General features: G+C 29.6%; 1 pseudogene; it reads left to right on the top strand.

The window, feature by feature from the left end:
• The first annotated feature begins 1,777 nt into the window (after positions 1-1,777).
• LOC107570265 (chloride channel protein 2-like) overlaps positions 1,778-11,483 on the top strand; it is a 38,941-nt pseudogene continuing 29,235 nt past the window's right edge.

The raw sequence follows: 11,483 nt of genomic DNA, 5'->3' as shown, positions 1-11,483 counted from the left end.
GTGTGTGTGTGTGTGTGTGTGTGTGAGAGAGTGTGTGTGTGTGTGTGTGTGTGTGTGTGTGTGAGGTCAAGATGTCAGGAATTGTTATATGATTTTTGGGGGTATTTTGAGTTGCTATATGTTTCTTTTAGAGGTTCTTTAGGTCAGTATTTTGGTTTTGGATTTCCTTAAAGAACCAAGGACAAATGGTTTTCTAAAGAACTTAAAATGGTTTTAGTTACTCCATAATTGAATTTCTAAGTCAAATTAAATGTCTGTATCAAAGGTGTAAGTAGTTTAGTACAGTTTTTGTTTTTAATTCCGCTTTCTCAGTTACTTTTTGTATTTGCAGAAAAGTGTAATCATGCTTTTTTGTCATTGTGCACATTGCTGTTTCCTTTCTTAGGTGTGAAGATTCTTGATTTTTGTGTGTTGTATAGTCAGAATATTTTCAAACCTAAAACTAAGATCAATACAAAGTTTGGAAAAATAAACTTAGAAAGATTCAAAGTTTTTTTCCCACAAACTTATAAAGGTTCAAAGTTTTCTAAAGTGTTCAAACATTTCTAAGTTTGGGGGAAAAAAACGTTGACATTTCTAAGTTTGGGGGAAAAAATTGAACATTTCTCAGTTTGGAAAATAAAATGGAACATTTCTAAGTTTGGAAACAAGAAACTTTTAACATTTCTAAGATTGGAATTGTTTTTTTTTTTTTACATTTCTGAGTTTGAAAACTTGACCATTTCTAAGTTCGGAAAAAAATGCAACATTTCTAAGTTTGGAAAAACTTTGACCATTTCTAAGTTTGGAAAAAAACGTTGACAATTTCTAAGTTTGGAAAAAATGGAACATTTCTAAGTTTGGGGGAAAAAAACGTTGACATTTCTAAGTTTGGGGGAAAAAATTGAACATTTCTCAGTTTGGAAAATAAAATGGAACATTTCTATGTTTGGAAAAAAATGGAAAATTTCTAAGTTTGGAAACAAGAAACTTTTAACATTTCTAAGATTGGAATTGTTTTTTTTTTTTTACATTTCTGAGTTTGAAAACTTGAACATTTCTAAGTTCGGAAAAAAATGCAACATTTCTAAGTTTGGAAAAAAATGGAACATTTCTAAGTTTGGAAAAACTTTGACAATTTCTAAGTTTGGAAAAAAATGGAACATTTCTAAGTTTGGAAAAACTTTGACAATTTCTAAGTTTGGAAAAAAATGGAACATTTCTAAGTTTGGAAAAAACTTTGACAATTTCTAAGTTTCAAAACAAGAAAATTTTAACATTTCTAAGGTTGGAATTTTTTTTACATTTCTGAGTTTGAAAACTTGAACATTTCTAAGTTCGGAAAAAAATGCAACATTTCTAAGTTTGGAAAAAAACGTTGACAATTTCTAAGTTTCAAAACAAGAAAATTTTAACATTTCTAAGGTTGGAATTTTTTTTACATTTCTGAGTTTGAAAACTTGAACATTTCTAAGTTTGGAAAAAGATGTAACATTTCTATGTTCGGAAAAAAATACTTTGACCATTTCTAAGTTTGGAAAAAAAATTAACATTTCTAAGTTTGGAAAAACTTTGACCATTTCTAAGTTCGGAAAAAATGTTTGGAAAAAGTTTGGACAAAAACTTTGAACATTTCTAAGTAAAAAAAAAAACTAAACCCTCAACATTTCTAATTTTGGAAAGACTTTGACCATTTCTACTTTTGTTAAAAACTTCTAACATTTCTAAGTTTGGAATTTTTTTAAACATTTCTAAGTTTCAAAACGTTGAACATTTCTAAAGTTTTTGAAACTTAGAAATGTTCAAAGTTATAATATTGAAATAAACTGTTTAGACAAGCAGTTTTTGTGCTTTAAAGTTACTTTTAATAAGAAAATCTTATTGTCTTTTAAATGTATCAGTCAATTTCAGAAGCGTAGAAATAAATGTACTTAAGTACAATTTAAATATGCTGACTTGTACTTTGACTAAAGTATGTTTTTGTCTAGATAGTTTGTCAGTTATGTAAGTAAAATTTTGTAGTACATACACCCTGTAATTGTTTTGCGTGTTGTTCTCTCTACAGCACAGAAGTGGATCTACGGTGGTTTAGACAGTAACGTAATCCTGCAGTATTTAGCTTGGGTCACTTATCCTGTGGTTCTCATCAGTTTCTCTGCAGGCTTCACACACATAGTAGCACCTCAGGCCGCTGGTGAGACACACTTACATTCACACACTCACAAAAGATTTCCACATTTCTTCATAATTTAGCAGTGGTTCCCCGCGTTTCTCTCTCATTCAGGGTCTGGTATTCCTGAAATGAAGACGATTCTCAGAGGAGTGGTGCTGAAGGAGTATCTTACGTTAAAAACATTTGTGGCCAAAGTCGTTGGACTGACCTGCGCATTGGGCAGTGGACTGCCTCTGGGCAAGGAGGTGAGCACACGGATTAACCCTTGAATCGCATTAAGAAACTGTAAACACCTTTCACATTCTCGGGTCAGTTTTGACCCGGTGAAACATGAGCTTATAAAACAGTCATAGCTTAAAATTATATTGTATCTGATCAGTAACTTGTCATTATTGAGCAAATGTGTAAAGATTTCAAAGTTTTGAATGTTACCGTGTTTGACTGTTATTACTATATTTATCCCCTTTTTATAAATTGTAAACAAATTTTGAAATTCTTGGGCTGTAGTTCATTAGATATAGTTTAATTGTTTTGTCAATTACATATTTTGTCTGTTTAAAATGTCTTTGTGCGTACAAATTCAAATTTACCAACAAAATCCAGTCCTAAAAGTGTGTGTGAGACTGAATGTATTTTAGAGAAGTAATTTGAGACAAATCTTACTAATAGATGTAAAAAAAATCAGTATAATTTAATGGGTAAAGCAAACTATCAAAACTGACCGAATGCGTTTAGTTTCAAAAGTTTCGTTTCAATGGTAATATCTCTTTAAAAACAAATCTGAAAAATATAAATGTGTATTTTGATAGTCTTAATCCATATGCATTTACCCCCCCATACTATAAACTGTGCTTTTTTTATTTATTTGTGTATGTACCGCTTCCCGGTCAAAACTGACCCGAATGTGACAGGAGTTTTAGTTCTCCAGCAAAACTGTTTCACATGACACATGTTGTTGTAATGTCTTTAAAGAATCCGTACTTTGTTTTGAGCCTTGTGTGTGTTTTCTATCCTGTAGGGTCCGTTTGTGCACATTGCCAGTTTGTGTGCTGCTCTTCTCTGCAAATTCATGTCAGTCTTTGGTGGAATTTATGAGGTAATTATAACCTGCACTTTTAAGCAGACTCCACTAATTATACAAAATGCAGTGGGAGAATCTCACAAGTTCTCTGTCAAGATCTTGGGTCCTATTGGGCAAAGTATTTATACATTATTGTTTTATTGTCTTTTATCTATTCTGAAAGTACAGTACCGTGTTTTTTACTGTTATACAGTAAGTACTAGGGCTGGACAATAATTCAATATCAATATGTATCGCGATATAATTTTTTTCAATAACGGTGATATGATTTTTAAACACATTTCCGATATTTCGATATACATTACCAGTGTTTCCCATACATTGATTTATTTGTGGCGTTTGACTTCGTTGAATAAACATGAGCACTGCACGTTTCAAAATCATAACACGGCGCGGGTGTTTTATATGCATGTATCTCTGAAGGGAACCGACTGTCTTCAGAAAAGTTTCGAAGGCATTTTGATTTGATCTGATAAAGTAGCGTTCATGAGCGGAGCTGCAGTGATTACAGCCGTTACAGGAGAAACCGTTAGTTCTGCCGCTCTAAAAGCGCCTCCTGCTGGCAGACAATCAGTTTTCATTTTAAATAAGCCCATCTCCAGCAACATTTCCCGTTTTTGTTGTTGTTCAATTTTTTTGTTTTCTGCAGCGACTCGGAGCACTTTTCATACCCTTTTTTTCCGGCTGAAGCACATTTGTTTCAATCTATAAGAATAATCAGCCTACACTACCAGTCAAACGTTTTTGAACAGTAAGATTTTTAATGTGTTTTTTTTAAAGAAGTCTCTTCTGCTCACCAAGCCTGCATTTATTTGATCCAAAGTACAGCAAAAACAGTAAAATGTTGAAATATTTTTACTATTTAAAATTGTTTTCTATTTGAATAGATTTTAAAATGTAATTTATTCCTGTGATCATGCATAGGTAAATTTTCAGCATCATTCCTCCAGTCTTCAGTGTCACATGATCTTCAGAAATCAGTATAATATGCTGATTTGCTGATTATCAATATTTAAAACAGTTGAGTAATTTTTTTTCAGGATTCTTTGATGAAGATCCAAAGATCAGCATTTATCTGAAATAAAAAGCTAAGAAATTATAGAAATTAATACTTTTATTTAGCAAAGATGCTTAAAATTGATCAAAAGTGATGATAAAGGCATTTATAATGTTACAAAAGATTTCTATTTCAGATAAATAGTGTTCATATCGATATCGGAATTATATCGTATCGACCGAAATTAAGAAATATATCGCGATATCAATTTTGGCCATATCGTCCAGCCCTAGTAAGTACTATTTTACAGTAATGAGAAAAAGCTGTATGAGAATGAGAATTACAAGAAAACTATTAGTTGAAAACTATTTTGGTGTAAGAAACTTTGACATTATGATGAAAACAATAGTGTGTGTTTCCATCTTAAACTAAATGTAAAAAAATTTGGTGTTGTTTTTGAGTGAAATAAAAATTTTAAGTAAATTTGATCTATGGTCAAATTTTCTTATTGAAGTGTCTAACGAACAGATCCATGGAAGTCAAATGTTCTTGTCATTTGTTTTCATTTTGGATTCATTTTTTGCAGAAACATTTCATTTGTATAGAGTATTGTGCATCAGGAAACAAATGAAAATGGTCTCTCTTACATTTGGATAAATGCATCTGATAAATGCATAAATGTAAATTGTAAACCCGATAATTTTTCTTCCTGGGAAGAGTTTTACCTGAGCGAAAGTGTGTATGTGTGTGTTATCAAAATCAAATCATGTGTGTTTTTTTTGCATTTCTCTTGATGAAGTTTTCCTTTTGGGAGGATAAAACTAACAGTGATATCCATCTCTGAATAGATTTACCAAACACAGGTGTGTGTTATCTGTTTGTAGAGAGTGTGATAGATGGTGTGTGTTTTCTATAATTTGTGAGTTTGTACAAGTAGATTTTTATTGTGCTTGATTGTGTTGGTGTATTGAACAGTCCTGGATTGTGCTGGTGTGTTTGTACTTCTGCTGTTTGGTTTTGTGTGTGCATGTTGAAATAGGCTATGTTGTCTGCTGTTGTATATTACATTTTCTGTTGTGTGTGTTGAACAGAATGAGTCCAGAAACATTGAGATGCTTGCGGCTGCCTGTGCTGTCGGGGTCGGATGCTGCTTTGCTGCTCCTATTGGAGGTGAGAACTGTGTGTGTTCATTTGGGATCACATTTCCAAAGAGAAACTGAACAACAAGAACCAAACAACCTTGTGTGGATATTCAGAATTGAATAATTTTCAATTTTCGAGTGTAACTTGTTTTCTAATTAGACACATTTCTCTAAACTAAGATCAAAGCTGTCTAAACAGTAAACGGCCTTTAAAACAATTCAGTTTTGCCATGCAACACTTCAAAATATTTCAGACGGTTTGCATGTCAGAAAATATCTATAATCTATAAGGTCTTGTAAATGTTTTGTAAATTACTAGAGTAGGGTTTGTTGTTTGTCATTTCTTCGATCACAAATGCAGACATGGTTTTATGTTTAGGCGGCGCGATGCAACGCAACGCGTAAAAAGACAGTATAAGTCATTATAATCAGTAATTATGTCCCCACTGGATACAACGAATGCCTCGTTTATAATGGGTTTTAATGTTTCTGTCTCGTCGCTCCGGCCGGACAGGGCATCAACAGTATGTGAGGGGCGTATCATTTCCGTCACACGCTTGAGGTATTCGGCCAATCACAACGCACTGGATAGCTGGCCAATCACAGCACACCTCGCTTTTCAGACCGATGAGCTTTGTAAAAATCGACACGTTTCAGAAAGGCGGGGCATAGAGGAGAAACAATAATGTACAGTATGTGGAAAATAATGTGTTTTTTGAACCTTAAACCGCATAAACACATTTCATTACAGCAAACACACCAAATAATGTTCTTTTTAGCAACATCATATGACCCCTTTAATTCAGTCCTGAATGGAACACAACTCTGGTGCCCACATCCTAAAAACATTCAAATGAAGACTAAATAATTGACATAAAATTACATATGTATGGTTACTATGTAGTTAATGCAGTTTTAACTAGGTGATACAATGCTATTTTTACTGTTTGAATATTTACTGTAAATTTGAAAAAACTTACAAAATTTCTATAAAAAAACAGTACATTTTTAAGTTTGAAAAGATGTAGAACATTTCTATATTTGCTTTTTTTTAAATCTCTGTATTTGAATACATTTAGAACAATTTCTGTATAAAAAAACAGTAAATGTAGAAAATTTCTAAGATTGAAAATACTTTCTATATTTCAAAAAACGAAAATGTCTGGATTTGAATGCACTTAGAAACAATTTTATAGTTTTTTGAACCTTAAACCGCATAAACACATTTCATTACACCAAACACACCAAATAATGTTCTTTTTAGCAGCATCATATGACCCCTTTAATTCAGTTCTGAATGGAACACAACTCTGGTGCCCACATCCTAAAAACATTCAAATGAAGACTAAATAATTGACATAAAATTACATATGTATGGTTACTATGTAGTTAATGCAGTTTTAACTAGGTGATACAATGCTATTTTTACTGTTTGAATATTTACTGTAAATTTGAAAAAACTTACAAAATTTCTATAAAAAAACAGTACATTTTTAAGTTTGAAAAGATGTAGAACATTTCTATATTTGCTTTTTTTTAAATCTCTGTATTTGAATACATTTAGAACAATTTCTGTATAAAAAAACAGTAAATGTAGAAAATTTCTAAGATTGAAAATACTTTCTATATTTCAAAAAACGAAAATGTCTGGATTTGAATACACTTAAAAACAATTTTATAAAAAAAAAGTACATGTTTAAGTTTTAAAAAGCTTAGAACATTTCTAAATTTGAAAATAAAAAACTTTGAAAATTTCTATAAATGAAAAAAATAAATAGTCTGGATTTAAATACACTTAGAAAGGTTCTATATAAAAAAAGTCAATTTTTAAGTTTGAAAAAAAAGTTGAACATTTCTAAATTTGAAAAAAGACCATTTCTAAGTTTGAAAATACTTTCTATATTTGAAAAAAACCAAAATGTATGTATTTGAATACACCTAGAATTTTCTTTATTAAAAATAATATATTTAAGTTTGAAAAAACATTTCTAAATTTGAAAATAAACTAAAAATGTCTAGATTTGAATACAATTAGAACATGTTTTATTTTAAAATGTAGATGTTTAAGTTTGAAAAAACTTAGAAAATTTCTAAATTTGAAAATAAAAAACTTAGAAAATTTCTATAAATGAAAAAAAATTTAAAAGTCTGTATTTGAATACACTTAGAAAAGTTATATATAAGAACATTTCTAAATTTGAAAAAAGAAAATTTTTAAGTTTGAAAATACTTTCTATATTTGCAAAAACTGAAATGTCTGTATTTGAATGCACTTGGAATTTTTTTATTTAAAAGTGTATATTTAAGTTTGAAAAAACATTTCTAAATTTGAAAATAAACAAAAAAAATTCAACGTCTGAATTTGAATACACTTAGAAAAGTACTATATAAAAAAACAGAAAATTTTTAAGTTTGAAAAAAATTTAGAACATTTCTAAATTTGAAAAAATAAAATTTCTAAGTTTGAAAATAATTTCTATATTTGAAAAAAACGAAAACGTCTGTATTTGAATACACTTAGAATTTTTTTTATTAAAAAATTACATATTTAATTTTGAAAAAAACATTTCTAAATTTGAAAATAAACTAAAATTAAAATTTACTAAAAAATTAACAAAAAATTTAAATGTCTGAATTTGAATACACTTAGAAAAGTTCTATTTAGAAAACAGTAAATTTTTAAGTTTGAGAAAAGTAGAACATTTCTAAATGTGAAAAAACGTAAATGTCTGTATTTGAATGCACTCGAAAAAAATTTATTTAAAAAAAGTGTACAGTATATTTGAAAAAAATGAAAAAAAATTTCCATGAAGATAACTCTATATATGTGTATTTCAGGTGTGTTATTTAGCATCGAAGTCACCTCCACGTTTTTCGCCGTACGAAACTACTGGCGCGGATTCTTTGCTGCTACGTTTAGTGCCTTTATCTTCAGAGTGCTGGCCGTGTGGAACAGAGATGAAGGTCTGTGTGCATAAATACGCTTTAGAAACACACGATGTGTATGTCGAGAGTTAAAGCAATCTTCTCTCTCTCTCAGAGACGATCACGGCTCTCTTTAAAACGCGGTTCAGACTGGACTTCCCCTTTGACCTCCAAGAGCTTCCAGCGTTTGCTGTGATCGGGTCAGTTCTGCCTCGTTTTCATGTATTTGTCTTGGTTTCCAGTAAAAATTTCTTGTATCTTGTTTTAAGGATATTTAGATAATTTTTACTGGAAAACAAGACAAATGATTGTTTGCATTGAAAAAAATTCTTGATTAACTACTTATCCATCAAGCTGGTCGACTTTTCTTCTGTTGCTTGCAATATATTTCTGTTGTGCTTTATTTTATTGCTTGCTTGGATAATTATTTTAAATGTCAATAAACGTCTAATTGTTCATGTGCATTTGTTTTAGACACTTTGTTCCCAGCTCCCAGAGAGCACAAACCAAATCATCTAATGAACTGTATTGATTCATTAGCATTTTTATCCCACTCATATTAAATATGCGGGTTTGGTGGCGCCTTATTTGTGTATTTGAACAGGCTTATTGTGCAGCTTATGCGAAAACAGAAAACCATAAACAAGTTCCTCATGAAGAAGTAAGTGTTCCCAGGGTTATTATAGTTAACTAAAAGCTTTTTTTTTACACTTGAAATAAAAGAAAGGTTAACTGAAAAATTTTACATTTATTTTATTTCAGCTAGTTGCCATGGAAATATTTCTCATTTTCATTTATTTAAACTTATACACTGCAAAATGTGATTTTCTTACTTACTATTTTTGTATTTTTTATAGCATAAATATCTAAACATTCTTTAATGAAAATACATTTACTTGAGAAGCAAAATTACTTAAGATATCAAGTCTTTTTTCTGAAAAATTTGTCAAAATGTTGTTAATTTTTACTTAAAACAAGAAAATATTTCTCCCAATGGTGTAAGAAAAATAATTTTTAATAAAAATATTTTTCTTACCCCATTAGCAGATATTTCTTTCTTGTTTTAAGCAAAAACTAACAACATTTTGATAATTTTTCAGAAAGCAAGAAGTCATTTTGCTTCTCAAGTGAATGTGTCTGATTTAAGTATTTTTAGATATTTATACTATAAAACAAGACAAAAATACTAAGTTAAGAAAATAATTTTTACAGTGTGTTTAGGTTAACTTACTGCACGTTTAAGTTAACGCATGTTAGTTTAACTTAAGGTCTAATAAAACAACTAAAACTACAATAGAAATAAAAACTGTATAGATGTGTTTAAAAAATGCAAAACACAACAACATTACTAAAACTAATATAAAATAAATATAAAAATAAAAACCAATTACAATCGTATCTCAATGATGCTGAAATAACACAGGTGTGTACTTTCTGTTTCTCTGTAATTGTGAGGGTCAGATGTCTGAAAATGACAAAAATATACATCCTGGGATGCTTTTAAATTCTTTTTTTAACTAATAGTGTAGCTAAACCTCCTAAAATGATATTATTTTGTACTACTTAAATAAAAAATAAATGGGCCAAACAATATCTTAATTGAAATCTAAAAATCCCCAAAGCTTTCTGAAAGCAATTGAGTACTTAAATATTATTTTACACGTAACTTAATTTCAAACACTGTTGTTTGTTGACAAATTTAGGTCTCTTCACATGTTTAGTGTGTCTGATTGTGTTTCAGGCGTCTGTTGTATCCCGCGCTGGTGACTCTACTGATTTCAACGCTCTTTCTCTTTAATCAGTGACTCAGAATGAGGCAATAAAAGCTCCATTAACAGTGTATGACGGCACTCTTGTGCAACACTGCAAATAATCCTTTCTTAATCAGTGTTTTTGTCTTGTTTAGTTGTAAAATACATCTAAACCTGTCTAAAAAGAGTGTTTACTTGAAATTCACATCATGTTAATGTTTGTCAAGTCACAAGTTCATTTCTATAGCGCTTTATACAACACAGATTGTTTCAAAGCAGCTTTACATTAATAAACAATAAAAGAACTGTTAATGTTGTACAATTAATCAATTATGAAACAAATTCAATTAAATTCTATACAATGCAGCTATAAAGTAGTTATAAATAAGATAATGGTGTTATTTATTCAGCTCAGTTTAGTTCAGTGTTGTTTTAATTCAGTTCATTTAATTCATTTCAATGTTGTCAACGTTAATTTTTATTATGAAACGAGTTCAGTTTTGCTATAAGCAGCTCTACGGAAGACAATTGTGTCATTATTTAGAGATTTCAAGTTAATATTTCAATAATTTAACAACATATGCATGTTCATATCATTATTATTATATTTAACTGAAACAATAATTAAAATCATTAAAAAATATTTTGCTGCTGTTAACATAAATAAAATAATTGCCAAGCCAGCATTTATTTTTTTAATTTATTTAATTTGATGTACTAAAATAACTATTACCACAACTAAAATAAAAAAATAAAAAATATATACAGACACACACATATATATATATATATATAAACACACAAAAATGACAAAAAACTTTACCAAAACGAAACCGCTAAAGTTTGAACTAAAACGAAAATGAAAACTGAAAATATATATATAAAACAAATATTTAAAAGATTATTAAAAACACTACAGTTCATGCTGATTCATATTTGCATGTAAATATTTTTTTCTTTTTAGTAAGTGTTTTGATTTAAAATTATTTTAAGTTTACATTTTTATGATGAATTATTTATCAGCTTTTTATTAACTCACTAATGTTAATTTGAAAATCCTGGTGTATGATAATAATAATAATAATAAATCTTTTTTTCTTACATTCTTGCATTTTTATTTTTCTTACCTGTATACCATATTAACAAATGTATGTTTTTTTCAGCATAAAATTAACAAAATATTGAGAGGTTTATGTTTAAAATACCAGATTGTCTGTTTATAATATGTATATTTTTTTATAGCTTACACAGAAGGAGACCCTGGTTTCATTTTTTGACAATCGGCGCAAGGAATGACGGAAGACTTTAATTATTACAGTCACTCGGCTGCCTGGAAACATCCGCAGGCTAACGTCTTCGTGATCCTCATCATCTTCATCGTTATGAAGGTAAATAAACACACACACACACACACACAGACACACACACACACACA

The sequence above is a fragment of the Sinocyclocheilus grahami genome, unplaced genomic scaffold (assembly GCF_001515645.1).
Source record: "Sinocyclocheilus grahami isolate Dianchi unplaced genomic scaffold, SAMN03320097.WGS_v1.1 scaffold1435.1, whole genome shotgun sequence".
NCBI lineage: Eukaryota > Metazoa > Chordata > Actinopteri > Cypriniformes > Cyprinidae > Sinocyclocheilus > Sinocyclocheilus grahami.
Note: the sequence above shows the minus strand (reverse complement) of the source record. Positions and strands in the feature narration are given on the sequence as shown.